This window comes from Nicotiana tabacum, chromosome 22, assembly GCF_000715075.1.
Source record: "Nicotiana tabacum cultivar K326 chromosome 22, ASM71507v2, whole genome shotgun sequence".
Classification (NCBI taxonomy): domain Eukaryota; kingdom Viridiplantae; phylum Streptophyta; class Magnoliopsida; order Solanales; family Solanaceae; genus Nicotiana; species Nicotiana tabacum.
Window position 1 is genome coordinate 163,006,399 of NC_134101.1, and position 16,300 is coordinate 163,022,698.

Genomic DNA, 16,300 nt, shown 5'->3' on the forward strand with positions numbered 1-16,300 from the left:
TCTACTATTGAGGCAGAGTACATTGCAATTACGGAGGCTGTAAATGAGACAATTTGGCTTCAAGGGTTGCTTGAAGAGCTTGGTATTGGTCAAGAAAATATCACACTATTTTGTGATAGTCAGAGTGCTATCCAGTTAGGAAAGAACCAAGTTTATCATGCAAGGACGAAGCACATTGATGTTCGATATCACTTTGTACGAGATATTATAGAAGAAGGTGGAGTCATGATGCAGAAAATTCGGACTACAAACAACCATGCCGATATGCTAAAAAAACTAGTGACTACGATCAAGTTTCAACATTGTTTGAACTTGATTGACATTGTTGAACTTTGAATATTGAAGTTGAAGATACAATCAAAAATTATCACAGAGAAAAAATTTAAAAAGTGGAATCTTGCCAAGGTGAAAATTTGTTGAATTTGACAAGATTAATGTGAACTAGTGTGAACATTTGAAGCCTCCTTTTTGGAAGAAATTGGTAGATGAATTTTTTCATGCATTTACATTGCATGATCACACTTAATATGATTTCATGCATGACATTATTAAGGCAATCTCCCTTCTATAAATAGCAAGGGTTTTGTTCATTTGTAAATATCTCTCACTTACCTTCTTATCTCCTAAGGCATTTGAATCTTCTTTCTCTCTTGTAGTATTTCACTTGTATTTTTGGAGTGAATTAAATTTTGAGTTGATTGTGTCCGTGGACTAGACAAAAATCAAATTTTGCCAAACCTCGTTAATTTCTGGTGTTCCTTTTATTATTATCTTATTTACTATTTATTAGCTACCTTTAGATATAGTAGTTGTGATTTAATCACTCTCTATATATTCGGCTTCCGCAACAATCACAACAACATGAGCAATGCCATACTAAAGGACATAATTGAGGAAACGACACTGATTTTAAGCAAAGCAAATGCTAAGACTAATCATTGCTACAAGGAAGCTAATCGAGTAGCTGATCGATTATCCAAAAATGCATCTGCCAAGGGAGAATCTTCTATATCTTTTGCCTTTCAGAACATTCCTAGAGAGGCAAAGGGCTTCTTTCATCTAGAAAGGTGGCAATTGCCCAGCTTTAGAATTAGATATGATAAGGCAAATTCCAATGTTAGTTAATTGTTCATTTATATGGACTGGAAGGCTAAAGTTTAACTTCTTAGTCCAATTTTTTGAAAGGTTGAACCTATTCAATACTTGATGTAACAGAGGTCAAACCTAGCCCCCTCCTTTTGTTATCTTTTGCGATGCAATGAAAGCACATCCAATCTCTAAAGGTTGGGATTAAATAAAAAAACAACTTGTAACATGAGAGACGAGTCTTCTTTCATATATTTCAAACTCTGCAGATATATCTTTTTGTACATGTGTCACACCTCCTTTTTACCCACCCGAGGGGGTACATAAGAGAGTTTTTCCACTTTAAGTTACATTATTCAAAATGAGATTATTTATTCAATTCAGAGTCGCCACTTGGGATAGTTTATTTGGTGTCCCAAGTCACCGGTTTATTTTTAAATCCCAGATTGAGGAAAAATCGACTTTCCTTTTGAATCTGCAAACCAGAAATTCTAAATAAGGAATTCTATTAACCCGGGAGAAGGTGTTAGGCATTCCCGGGTTCCATGGTTTTAGCACGGTCGCTTAGCAATTACTATTTAGCTTCAATTGTCTAATTACTTATTTTAGGACCTATGTGCATTTACCTTTTAACCGCTTTTAATAACTTGTACATACATGAAGGCAGAAAAAAACAGCATTAAAATATCAAATAGGTTAGAAGGCCAGGGAATGAAGCTTAGCAGTGACGAACTAACACAAACAACACCAGAGACAGTTGCAGCTTAATGAACCCAGCAACGACTAAAAGCGAAAGCCGACTTCCAAATCCAGACAAGATGAAAATCAAGTAGCAGAAAAGAAACAAAGCTAGAAAACACCCTCTTTATCCAAAACACAACTCAAGGATTGCACATAATAGCCTACGCAACTCGGACAGAATTATGACATAAAAAAAACAGATTTTTTTTGTATAGAACAAATAGGGGAATCATAGAGGTATAGACATACCTAGCTTGCAAGAAAATAACCAAAATGACTAATCAATGATGGGGATGAAGTCCAGCAACAATAGTGAACGAATCAGCAGCAGAGACAGGGATCGACAAGCTTAAACCACATCAACACTGGAATTTCGGACCTCAAACTCAAAACCAACTTGAACTTCATACCGATCTTCCTTTGATAACCAGAAATCAAGAGAAATAAATAAACACTAAATAGATTCTGTTTGAACGATTTTTGTTAGAAATATCTCTTGAAATGAAGCAAACTCGACTGAAGAGATTGGAATCAAACCATTGTGCTCTTTGTTTTTTTTTGTATGTTTTCTGGAAAAAAAGGAAGAAGAAAGTCTGAAGAAGTGACAACTAAAAAAACCTAGAAATTTCGACTAAGTTTTCTGAAGTTTTATCCGATTTTTTCTTCTTCTTCTTCTGGCACATAGAACTTACCTCATATATATAGCTTTTAAAAATCTCCAAAAATCTGCCCAAATCCGAAAAATCCTTCAAATTCTTGAACAATTTTTGGGACAAATGGAGGGCGTGTATTGATTCACAGGCTCCCATTTATCCAACAAATCGTCCTTTTTGTACCAAATCCGCAGTTTTGAGGGAATAATCGTACTCCTCTCTGACAAATCTGTTAGGAAATAGAGGTGACGTGGAGAGGGGGACCGTTTTGAGTGAGTGAGCTCGAAACTCAGGCGAGTTAAAGCCAAGCTCAGTGAAGAAGAAGAACGGTAGCGCCGCTTCTCTGATTTCTCTTAGGGTTAGGGAATTTAGGGAAATATTATAAGGAGGGTTTTATTTTAAGAAGAATGGGGCGGGTCGATTAATGGGTCAATCCGATTTCTTGGACTGGGTCGAACCGGTGGGGAAAGGGTTCTTTGGGATGAAGGTGTTAATGTTTGGGGCTGGTTTAAGGGAAAATATTTGGGCCGAATTTGGGATGGCCCAATTTCACCAAATGAACTCTTCTTCCAATTCTTCTTAATTATAATTCCCTTTTATTTTTCCCCTTTTTAATTAAAAATCCTAAATCATCTAAAAATGTAAAATTGAAGTAATTAACTAATTATAAAAATTATAAACATTACTTAAATCTATATTAAAAGTGGAAAATCAATAAACTAAAAATAAAAGACAAAAAATGTAAAATGGGCTATTTTTTGTGATTTTCAAATTTTATAAAACAAATAATTACTGATTACCTAAATGCAATGCATGATATTTTTGGTATTTTTCATGATTTAAATAAAAATTAAACAAGCAAGAAAAATGTAAACAATTAATAAAAATCTACAAAAATTCCTAAAAATGGCAAATAATTAATAAAAAAAATTATTTTCTTAGATTTTGTAGGAGTATTTCATGTATGGCAAAAATCATGTGCTCACAGCTGCCCCTCTTTGGTTGGAGACACGAAGGGTTTTCGGGCAAAGATAAAATGAGCAATTTATGAAAGATTTTTGCCCGTTTGAAATTCCATGAGAAGCATTTTTTAAGGAGTCTGACCGAACCTTGCTTCAGAGGTTGCCTACATATCCTTGGCTATAAAGGAATCAGGTCAGTGTAGTTCTAGAAGTTTTGGTAGCTGGGACTACCGGGAAGCTGCGATTTCACTACTGTTACTGTTGTTTCTACTTGCTGAGCTCCTTATTACACCAGAAATGGAAAATAAATAGCTAAGCTAGCTAAATCTATCAACTACGAGTTACAAGATTTCTATCTATAAATCTTTTGAAGCTTGATCTTGAGTCTTGACTGGTTCTCGCTGCAGACTCCGATCTGAATCTTGATGCTCGTCAGCTGTAGGTGCTGGTTCTTTCTTCAGCTTTGGATCAAGGCGAGACATGCGAAGCTTGTGACTTCAATCATATCTTGAGCAGTTCGCATCTTTCTTTGCTTCAGCACTCTGAGTTCACTTCTTTTTTGTTCTTTTCTTCTTTTCTTTATTCTGAATTGAGACTCATTCTTTTGGTCATCTCGAATCCTGTGCCTCGAGGTCAAACATGCTCAGACACCAAAATAAACCAACGAACAAAATTTTCTGCCCCAGTTTTCACTAGGCAAATTTCGTGACTTAATTTTAACTAAAATCTAGAGAGTTTTTTTTGAAAGCTATAAAATAAAGATTGTGTGTCTTTAGGAGGAAGAGATTAGGGAATGGGGCCCTATATCTAAAATCTCAACTAGAGATTGGAGCCCTATGTTGGCAAAAGGCGACTAGGGGATGGAGACCCTATGTCTAAGATTCCAACTAGGGAATGTAGCCCTAATGTTGGCAAAAAAGGCAACTAGGGAATGGAGGCCCCACGTCTCAAAACCTCAACTCAGGAATTGGAGCCCTAATGTTGGCAATAGGCGACTAGGGAATGGAGGCCCTATGTCTAAAATCTCAACTCGGGGATTTGAGCCCTAATGTTGGCTAAAAAGGCGACTAGGGAATGGAGGCGCTATTTCTAAAAATTCTCAACTTAGGGGTTGGAGCCCTAATGTTGGCAAAACAGGCGACTAGGGAATGAAGGCCCTATGTCTAAAAATCTCAACTCAGGGATTGGAGCCCTAATGTTGGCAAAAAGGCGACTAGGGAATGGAGGCCTTATGTCTAAAAAATCTCAACTCAGGGATTGGAGCCCTAATGTTTGCAAAAGGCGACTAGGGAATGGAGGCCATATGCCTAAAAATCTCAACTCAAGGATTGGAGCCCTAATGTTGGCAAAAGGCGACTAGGGAATGGAGGTCCTGTCGCACCTCTTTTTTACCGCGCCCGCCGGGCGCGTGGGGGAGTTTTCTCCAATTGAAGGACAGTCGAAACGAGATTTATTTAATTATTTCAGAGTCGCCACCTGGGAATTTTAAGGCGTCCCAAGTCACCAATTTTAATCCCTGAATCGAGGAGAATATGACTCTGTTTATTATTCTGCGAACCAGAAATCCTGAGTAAGGAATTCTGTTAATCCGGAAGAAGGTGTTAGGCATTTCCGAATTCCGTGGTTCTAGCACGGTCTCTTAACTGTTTTTATTATTGGCTTAATTATCTTGATTTTACTAAATACGTTTTTATTGCATGATTTTACTACCGCTTTTTTACTTATTGTTTACAATTATATGGACGAATTACGCGTACGTATATTCGTATTATATACTTTTTATAATTACCGGGGATCATGCCACGCGTACGTGTACACAATAAAATTGTCCATGTTATAGTTTTTATAAAAAATATATGTTCGAAATTTAAAATAAAATCAGGAACATCATCACCCTTTTTATTTAAATAATGAACTGCACACCTCGGGTTATATGAAATTATTTTAACATCCTTGAAAAAATCCTTTTCTTAAATATTCGCTCGAAATTGCGCGTACGCATAATACGAATTTGCTTTTTTTAAAAAAATAATCAGGGTATGCGAACGCATCCCTAATTGCGTAAAATTTTTGTAATAATATTATGGATTTTCCACAAAATTGTTTATTATATCTACACATTTTTTATATGAAATTCCTGTAAAATTCATATTTTAGGGGATGCCTTTAAATTCTTAAAAGAATTCACAATTTATTAAGTATTGCCCGTTGACTATAATTTCCGAGTATTAATTATGTTCATCCCAAGACTAATCAAATTCAAAGTAAAATAAGAACATGATTAATACTATTCTTCACAAATACAACATATACATATACCAAAGGATGAATGCCATATGAAACTCACAAAAATAATTTATGAAGGGAAGAAGTATTTTTGAACAATTTTTATTTATTTTAATTAGTGCAAATTCTACTTTTATTTACCATTGATATAAAGTGTTGCGATTTGTTCTTATACATATCACCTCATTCTCACATGCTTGTTTTTGATCCAGAATTATAATTGCTCAGTTTATTTATAACGATAAACAATCAAATTGATGAGAAAAGAGTTATTATTCAAATTGATTCAATTTGAATTGTATTACATACAACATAGTTGTACGCCTAAACATTCATAATATTCTTAACATTATGACGAGCTATACCAACTCACTTTACTCATATGATTATACCTGTCATCATACCATATAATAACTTATATCAATCTAAACAAAATCATATTTGTTACAAGATATACTACTAATGTAACTTCTTAATATTTCCATTCTACTTTACATTTAGCTAATGGTATTATGGGATGTAATCAATGGCCCATTTTTATGCCTTACTCCCTGTTTTGACAATTCACATATACCTATACCAATGAGATTTCGGAATGGCTAACATTATTACAAAGCTTTATATGAATTTCAAAATAAGACAATTAACTCATAGCTATCAAATTGAATTCACTACTAGTTAACTAACATGAAACAAAAAAATGAAATTTAAACTAATGACCTTGGACAATTGGAAACAGAATTGCAATTTAGGCTTCATGTATTTGTCATGTTGAATCTCTTTTCAACATAAAATTCAAAAGATAAGTACCTGGAAATGAAGGTAGAAGAAGTAAATTTCAGCAGTAGCAGCAGTAACAAAATACTGGCAGAATATCAGTATTTCCACAGATTTGAAGAATAACAAGACCCGAGAAACCCAGATTCACAAGAGTAAAGCTTCTTAAAGAACTTCAGATTTTAAAACCAAATAGTATCAGTACACAGACCCGGACAGATTCCAAAAAGAACAACAAAGTTTCGGATTTTTTCTTTTCTTTTCGATTTTTTCTGTTTCAGCTTCACTGTGTGTGTGTGTGTGTGTGTGTGTGCGAATACTTTCTTTTCTATTTCTTTTTCTAAAAGAGCTCCTAAATCAGATTTCTTCTCCTTTCAAAATCAGATTTTTTTTTTCTTCTTAAAATCTTTCTGTTTTAAAATCTGCCTCTATCAGATTTTTCTCTTTCAAAATGTGCCCTCAAATCTGATTTTTTTTTTCTTTCAAAAAAATCTCTCTTATCAGATTTTTCTCTTTCAAAATCTGCCCTTAAATCAATCCCAATCCCCCTCTATTTATACAGGGCTGTCCTGTACCCTTCTAGTGCTGCCTGGACCCTTTTCTCCTTTTAAAAATCAGAAAGTTTTCCATTAAAACTGCTTTTGAATACTTTAAATCCAAGTGCTCTTATCCTGATTTTTCAGCAGCCCATTACCCTTTGTTTCCCATTAGTATCTTAAATTATAGCCAACCAACATTCCACTTTAAGTCCACTATTCTATCACATTACCCTCACTATTCTGTCCCAAAAAATGTCCCAGATTTCCCACTGTAATTACTGTTATTACTGCCTTAAATTCAGAATCTAACAATACAGATTTTAAAATCTGTTTAAGCAGCTATAACCAATCCTAAAGTTTTAGCCTGAATCCTAACTAAGAATGTAACCTTCTAACACAATTACATCTAATCAACATTTGTAAAATCACACTGAATTTCAGAACTAACATCATAACAACATATTACTGAAATTATTATAACAATTCAGACTGGACTTAACATTGAACCAAGATCAAACACACACAGGAGCATTGTCAATATACTGACAATGCCCTGTTCAGAAAACAATACATACACATCATACATTTGAATTTACTGATTTGTAAACAAACATGATTTAATTGACGAGTATTAATCAGTTGATTATTTACAACATTTGTCCATAATCAGTTTAAAACAATAGAAGCAGATTGTTTCAATCAGCATTACCATGAATTCTATAACTAATCGACGAACTTAATCGAGTTGATTACTTACATTGTGAATAATCACAACCAACAGAAACAGTTTCATATTTTGATCATATAGACGGGCATGAGACAAAGATGACATAATTAATCAAAACAAAATATGAAAAATTAACAAGTTATTAAAACAAACGAAAATAGATACAGAATACACAAACAGAAATAGAAAAGTACCTCTGAATTTTAATCAGACTCGAACTCAACTTGGCTTCAGATTTTGTTTGAAATCAAACAGACCTTAGTCGAAGTATTTTCCACTGAAAATACTTCGACTAAGGTCGATTAAACCTCAATCTTTATTCAATCTGGACAGAATCCAAAAGTCTGGTATTTTTAGGGTTCTTGAAAATTCGATTTGGGACTTAACCATTTCTGGTCAGATTCGAGGAGAACCAAATACGACACAAGGGTGAGGGAAGCCTAGGGGTTATTTGGTGTCACTTTGGAACAGGTCTGGGTAAGTTCTTGTTTGGTCCGAATCTTCAAAAGAAGATTCGAAGAGTTCTGAGAGGATTCGAACCAAACAAACAACAGATCTATACTTAGGGTGGTTAGGGGAAGCTATGGTGTTATTTTGGAAGCCATTGGAAAGGTTGGAGTTTTCAGACCCACCTTCGATTTAGTATTCGAAGAGTTGGGGTCTGATTCGAAGGAAACTAAGGTCAGATCTGTGTAGAGGATGTTCAGGGGGTTCTAGGGTGTTATTTTGGTGACCGGCGGCGTTGTTGCCGCCGGGTTTCAGGCGGTGGGATCCTAGGGCGGCTAGGGTTAGGGGTGAGTTTCGGAAGGGACGATGAACAGTGGAGAGGGGGGGTTTAGTTAGGGGGCCGGGGTAAGGATTTGGGATTATATAGGGGAATGGTGGATTGATATTGTCCGTTGGATTAAGCAGGATGGACGGCTAAGATCTATTCACTTAACCAAACGACGTCGTTTGGTTTAAGTTATGGGGACATGTTGAACCGGCTATTAGATCGGGTAAGGGTCTCGGGTTAGGGTGATGAAATCTTGGCCGTTGGATGGCTTTGATCCAACGGTCTTGATAAAATGTGACCAATCGTCGTCGTTTGGTCTTGGTTTTGAATTGGACCGGACAGGCTGTTTGGATTGGGCTGTGGGGGGTAATTTGATTTGGGCCTGGATTTTAATCCAGGTCCGATTTTTATTTTACAACTTATTATTATTTTTTTATTCTATTTTATTATTTATCATTAAAAAATCCTAACAAAAATTATAAAACAATTTTTTAACCTTACACAAAATATTAATCACTTCATAACAACTATTCAACATACAGATAAAACATTAATCACATAGTGGAATATAAAAAATAGAACAAAAATGCATATTTTGGTGATTTTATTTAAATTATCTTTCAAATACATAATTAAATCCTATATGCATGCAACATGTACTTTATTTTAATTTTCATTTTATTATGACAAAGTAAACATTTACGGACATAACACAAATATTTAACACCACGCAAATTCAAGAATTACACAGTAAAAGAAATTTATTTTATTTTTTTTTGATTTATTTTGGAGTAGTTTTCGTAAGGCAAAAATTACGTGCTCACAGGTCCTATGTCTCAAAATCTAAACTCAGGGATTGGAGCCCTAATGTTGGGAACAGGTGACTAGGGAATGGATGTCCTATGTCTAAAATTTCAACTCAGGGATTGGTGCCCTAATGTTGGCAAAAAAGGCGACTAGGGAATAGAGGCCCTATGTCTAAAAATTCTCAACTTAGGGGTTGGATCCCTAATGTTGGCAGCAGGCGACTAGGGAATGGAGGCCCTATGTCTAAAAAATCTCAAGTCAGGGACTGCAGCCCTAATGTTGGCAAAAGACGACTAGGGAATGGAGGCCATATGTCTAAAAATCTCAACTTAGGGATTGGAGCCCTAATGTTGGCAAAAGGCGACTAGGGAATGGAGGCCCTATGTCTAAAAAATCTCAACTCAGGGATTGGGACCCTAATGTTGGCAAAAAGCAACTAGGGAATGGAGGCCTTATGTCTAAAAAATCTCAACTCAGGGATTAGAGCCCTAATGTTGGCAAAAGGCGTAAAAGATTGAGATTGGGAATTCTAAATTACCTTTTTTGTTTGAATTTTCTTATTATCTCTTTTTTTTTTCATTTCATTTCATTTTTTTAGTAAAAATGCAGGAAAGAATTTGGAAGAGACTTCCCTTTTGTATTGATTATTGCTGCAAAGTTGTTTCTAGCACTTGCGCATTTCTTTTCCTTTTTGGTTGCACCTGCTTCTTGCACGGTTGCTTTAGATTGTACCTGTTTCAATTTTTTCAAACAAAGAACAATTGTTAGTTTGAAACGGTGGTTGGTTTTGTGGCCTTGATCGTTTTTGATCACTTGATCTCGGCCCAACTCTTTTGGTAAGAACCTCTGCTACTTGCTGGCTTTTTTGAAGATTGATCTCTCTCCTAAAACCAAGGAACTCAACTTTCCAAATTTTCCGGATGACAATTCAACGGTGTGGGGCTTTGGCCTTTTCACCTTATTCTGCCTCTAGGGGCTTTTGACTGTGGATTTCTTTTCATTTTCAATAACTCTGATTTCAGAGCATTGGCCATCAAAGCTAGTCGGGATCGACTTGATGCATCTGCTGAGGCTGGGTACTTTTCTTTGGACTTGGTTTTTATTAAGTAGAACCCTGTAAAACCAATCTTGCAACCTTTTATTTTTATTAGTTTCAGAACAAAATTAGACCGAAAGGGATTCAAAAAAGGTAAACAAAAGACAAGAAAGTGAATTTAAGGAGAAATATCCTTTTCGGGAAGGAAAGAAGGACTTATCTGGGGTGCATGCAGACTTCAATAGACATGACATGCTTCTTGTACTGGATACCTGATCTGCACAACTATCCGACTTCTCATAAACCCATTGTGACCCGTGTTATAAAACCGAGAAACCTTGCCCAGATTTCTTTCAATACCAATGGTGGTGAGGGGTTTCTTCTTTTCGATCAATGGTGCCCTTTGCGGGTTTTCACCAATCGACTTCTCTCATTTCTCTTCTTACCATCGACTTATAGCGCTCTGTTATGAGTTTTCACTAACAAGACTCTCTCATTTTCAATTTCTCTGCTCACCATTGCCTTAAAGTGCCCATAGGTTTTCACCAATAAGACTCTCTCATTTTAATTCTCTCATCTTGATTGCATCGAATCCAAATAACTGCGTTCTCTGATTTTGAAAACCTTTTGCCTATTGGTCGGAAGTACTTGAACAAGGTTTGGGTAAAAAGAATTGGATCGAATTACAACTTTGGAGCCGTTCAGGCGGGATCATCGCCGAACCATTATAACATCTGCCCCAGTTTCATTTTGGGGGGAAATTAAATTTTTGTTTTGGTGTGACTAAACCCCAGAGAGAGGCTGCCTACGTATCCTTTCGGAATCAAGTCGAACGTAGTTCAGGAAAACATTTTATTTATCAAACATCTTCGAGTTCCAAAGAGGGTAATGAAAGAAAGATAACCAGCTCGAAAGGTTAGCAAAGGATTGGAGTGTTTGGGGTAGCGAGAATGAAAGCCTTCGTCATCCCAATCGGATAATACCATTGCTGCAGAAAGACTAAACATAGTACCTTTTGACCGCATCTGCGTTCACAGCTGCTTCGGGATCATTTCCTTCAATATCTCCCAGGTACAATGCCCCTCTTGGCAATATCTTTCTGATGATGTATGGGCCTTTCCAGTTAGGAGAAAATTTTCCTTTTGCTTCCTGATGATGGGGGAAGAATACGCCTTAAAACGAGTTTCCCCACTTTAAAATTTCTAGGCCGCACTTTCTTGTTGTAGGCACGGGCCATTCTTTGTTGGTATAACTACCCGTGGCAGACCGCGGCCATTTGCTTTTCATCGATCAGGGTTAACTGTTCCAGCGGGTTTTGACCCACTCACTGTCTTTAATTTCAGCTTCAACAGTGATCTGGAGAGAAGGGATTTCAACTTCCGCGGGTATTACGGCTTCAGTTCCATAAACCAAAAGGTACGGGGTTGCTTCGACCGATGTGCGGACTATAGTGCGATACCCCAACAATGCAAAAGGCAACTTTTCATGCCACTGCCTGGAACTTTGAATCATCTTTCTCAAAAAAAAAATTTGATGTTCTTGTTTGCTGCTTCGACGGCACCATTGGCTTTAGGACGATAGGGAGTAGAGTTCCGATGCGTTATCTTAATTGTTCACATATCTCCCCCACCAAGTGACTATTCAAACTTGTGGCATTATCCGTAATGATAGTTACAGGAACCCCGAAATGACAGATGAGGTTGGAATGCATGAAGTCTACCACAACTTTCTTGGTGATAGATTTGAGAGTAATTGCTTCAACCCACTTTGTGAAGTAGTCAATAACGACCAATATGAATCTATGTCCATTTAAAGCTTTCGGCTCAATTGGCCCAATGATGTTCATGCCCCAAGCAACAAATGGCCAAGGTGCTGATATAGGATGCAGTTCTATAGGCGGCGCATGAATCAAATCATCGTGCACCTAGCATTGATGACATTTTCGGACGAAACTGAAGCAGTCCTTTTCCATAGTCATCCAGTAATAACCTACTCGAAGGATTTTCTTTGCCAAAACATACCCGTTCATGTGGGGTCCGCACACTTCTGCGTGCACTTCATACATGATTCTTCCGGCCTCTTCGGCGTCAACACATCTTAACAAGTTGAGGTCCGGAGTTCTTTTGTACAGAACATCACCGCTCAAGAAGAAACCACTTGTGTGTTGCCTAAGGGTTCTCTTTTGGTCACTACTAGCTTGCTCGGGGTATTCTTTAGTTTTCAGAAACCTTTTGATGTCATAATACAATGGGTGAATATTTGGTTCTGCCTCAACCGTATTACAGTAACCGTGCCTTTCCCGGATTTGGATTTCCAATGGATCAATGTGGGCATTGCCTGGGTATGGTAGCATCGAGGCTAAAGTAGCAAGTGCATCAGCTAGCTCATTGTGACAACGAGGGATGTACCTGAACTCTACTGACTTGAACCGCCCGCTGAGATCCTCCACTTGTTGTCTATAAGGAATAAGCTTGACATCTTGGGTCTCCCATTCTCTCTAAGTTTGTCGGATAATCAGATCTGAATCTCCCATGATTAACAATTCTTTGACATCTTGGTCGATTGCCATGTTCATACCCATAATGCAGAGCTTCATACTCGGCAGTGTTGTTTATGTAGAAAAACCGAAGCCGGGCTGTGGCTGGATAATGCTGACCAGTGGGTGAGATCAAGATTGCCCCAATTCCAACACCTTTTGCGTTCACCGCTCCATCGAAGAACATTTTCCAAGCATTGGTGTCCTCGGATATTGCCTCAACTGAATTTACCTCTTCATCAGGGAAGTAGGTGCTCAAAGGTTGGTATTCATCATCAACTGGGTTTTCAGCAAGTGATCTGCTAATGCTTGGGCTTTCATTGCCGTGCGAGTGACGTAGACTATGTCAAATTCAGTGAGCAGGATCTGCCACTTTCCTAACCTCCCAGTGGCCATTGGTTTCTGGAATATGTACTTTAAAGGGCCCAACCTGGTAATGAGGTAGGTGGTGTAGGCCAACAAGTAATGCATCAGCTTCTGAGCAACCCAAGTTAAAGCGCAACAAGTTCTTTCCAACAAGGTATATTTGGCCTCATAGCTTGTGAACTTTTTGCTTAAATAGTAGATTGCTTGTTCTTTCCTCCCGGTCACGTCATGTTGTCTGAGGACACAACAAAAAGAGTTTTCCAAGACTGTCAAATACAGGAACAGAGGCCTTCCTGGCTCAAGTGGGACCAAAGCTGGAGGATTCGACAGATATTCTTTGATTTTCTCAAAAGCTTCTTGGCAATCGTCTGTCCATTTAATTGTTGCATCTTTCTTTAACAGTTTGAAAATGGGTTCACATGTAGACGTCAACTGGGCAATGAATCGGCTGATGTAGTTTAATCTTCCAAGCAAACTCATAACATCTTTCTTGGTTCTTGGAGGAGGCAGATCTCGAATGGACTTTATCTTTGTTAGGTCTAACTCGATGCCCCTTCGACTGACTATGAATCCCAAAAGTTTGCCAGATGGAACCCCAAATGCACATTTGGCTGGATTTAGCTTCAGATCATATTTACGCAGTCGCTCAAGGAATTTTTTCAAATCCCGAACATGGTCATCCTGGGTCTTGGACTTGATGATCACATTGTCCACATACACCTCTATATATTTAGTGCATCATATCATGAAAAATGGTGGTCATGGATCTCATGTAGGTTGCCCCGGCATTCTTTATACCAAAAGGCATGACCCTGTAGCAATAGGTTCCCCAAGGTATTGTAAACACTGTCTTCGCTGCATATTCCTCGTCCATTAAGACCTGATGATACCCAGCATAACAATCCACAAAAGACTGTATCTCGTGTTTGGCACAGTTGTCAACGAGGATGTGGATGTTTGGCAAAGGGAAGTTGTCCTTAGGACTTGCTTTGTTCAGATCTCTGTAATCCACACACACTCGGGTTTTCCCATCTTTCTTTGGCACTAGAACTACATTGGCTAACCAAGTGGTGTATCGAACCACTCGGATCACCTCCGCTTTCAACTGTTTTGTGACCTCTTCTTTAATCTTGTCGCTGATATCAGTTTTAAACTTTTTTTGCTTTTGCTGAACAGGGGGATAATCTGGGTAAGTTGGCAACTTATGAACCACCAAATCAACACTTAGTCCTGGCATGTCATCATATGACCAAGAAAACAAATCTTTGAACTCAAACAAAAGTTGGACCAAAGCATCCCTAGTTCTTTCATCTGTGTGAATGCTTATCATGGTCTCTTGGGCCTCTTCTGAATTACCCAAATTTACCGGCTCAGTATCATTTAAGTTTGGCTTAGGTTTATTCTCCAATTGCTCCAATTCTCGATTTATTTCCCTAAAAGCCTCTTCTTCATCATATTTTGGTTCTTGGTTCATTATTTCACAGTTAGACAACGTGTTTGAATCTGGGCATGAAGTACGCAAGCATGTCATGTTATTTAAAGCCGCATTATTAGAACTGAACGGTGAAATATTGATTTCATTTTATTGAATTTGAGGATAGCAGGGTTTACATTGGAAATTAAAAGACAGGAAACTAAAGAAAACATCCGAGTTACACCTTGGAATAACTCATGATGCAGAAAAAGTGGCAGGACTGGACTACCGGGACTCCTGCCTAATTGGGAAAAGAGTAGCCTTCCAATTTTGCAGTTTGGCACTGGGTCCCATGTATAGCACCTCAGCGGTGCTTGAGCCTTCCCCTTGTTGGACAATGTGGGTTTCATATAGCATCTACCTCATAGCCCCTCATATTTCTTCAATTTCCTCAGCCGTAAAAGCTTCATCTCCCTCTTCCTCATTGTATTTAGGCCTGACAAATGTTCTATAAAGATGCGAAACCGGCTGAGGCAAAACCCAACCATCGTTCTTTCTTTCATCTTCCCATTTTACATTAGCTCGCGTGGGTTGGAAACCTACCCCAAAGAACCTTTTACTTGCAGTCAGGGTGATAGGTTCAGCGATCCCTTGTAATGATTTCCCGAGCCCCTTCCCGGGTTTGTAGCCAAGTCTAATCATTTCTTTGGCCACCATAATTGATGCATTTGAAAGAAAGGGTTGGGGGCAAGGGTTTCCCTCTTCACACTGGTCCGCGACCACAATTTCGAAAGCCTGTTAGACTATATGTTCACTTCTTTCTCTATCTTCAAGACAAGGGACTGATGGGTCCCGATAAAGCGATTGCTCATCTTCCCCGTGAACTATAATCTCCTGATCTCCATGTTTGAACTTCACCATCTGGTGGAGAGTAGAAGGCACAGCCCGTGCTGGGTGAATCCATGGCCTTCCCAAGAGGAAGTTGTAGGAAGTATCCATGTCCAAAACCTGGAAAGTCACTTCAAAGTCCATCGCGGCCGATAGTCAGGATCAGATCAATCTCGCCTATTGTATCTCTCTTTATGCCGTCAAAAGCACGCACACAGACATTGTTGGGTCGGATTTTCTTGGTATCGATTTCCATACGTTGCAGAGTTGAGAGTGGGCAAATATCTACCCCAGAACCACCATCAAGCATGACCCTTTTCACATAATGCCCTTCGCATTTGACTGTCAGATGAAGGGCTTTGTTGTGTGCGGCCCCTTCCGGGGGCAGATCACTCTTGCTGAAAGAGATTTGATTGATTGCAAAAAACCTTTATGTCATCCTTTCCAATTGTTTTACAGTAGTTTCAATAGGCACATATGCTTCGTTGAGAGTTTTGATCAACACTTTTTGATGTTCAGTTGAGTTCATCAGCAGAGACAAAAGAGAGACTTGAGTAGGAGACTTTCGAAGTTGGTCGATTATCTCGTAGTCTGCCATTTTCATTTTCTGGAAAAATGCCTCTACTTCTTCAGCACTTATTGGCTTCTTAGATGGGAAACACTTTTTTCGTGGCATTATTCATTTCCTCCAAATTGAAGTACTTCTC

General features: G+C 38.1%; 1 protein-coding gene across 3 annotated transcripts in view; it reads right to left on the reverse strand.

The window, feature by feature from the left end:
• Positions 1 to 2,839, reverse strand: part of LOC107827629 (uncharacterized) — a 35,820-nt gene extending 32,981 nt beyond the window's left edge. For all 3 annotated transcript variants that reach the window (XR_001657569.2, XR_012705517.1, XR_012705516.1), the window contains exon 1: positions 2,077 to 2,839. The gene's annotated coding sequence lies outside the window, so the exon portion shown is untranslated. The remainder of the gene's footprint in view (positions 1 to 2,076) is intronic.
• Positions 2,840 to 16,300: the final 13,461 nt, after the last annotated feature.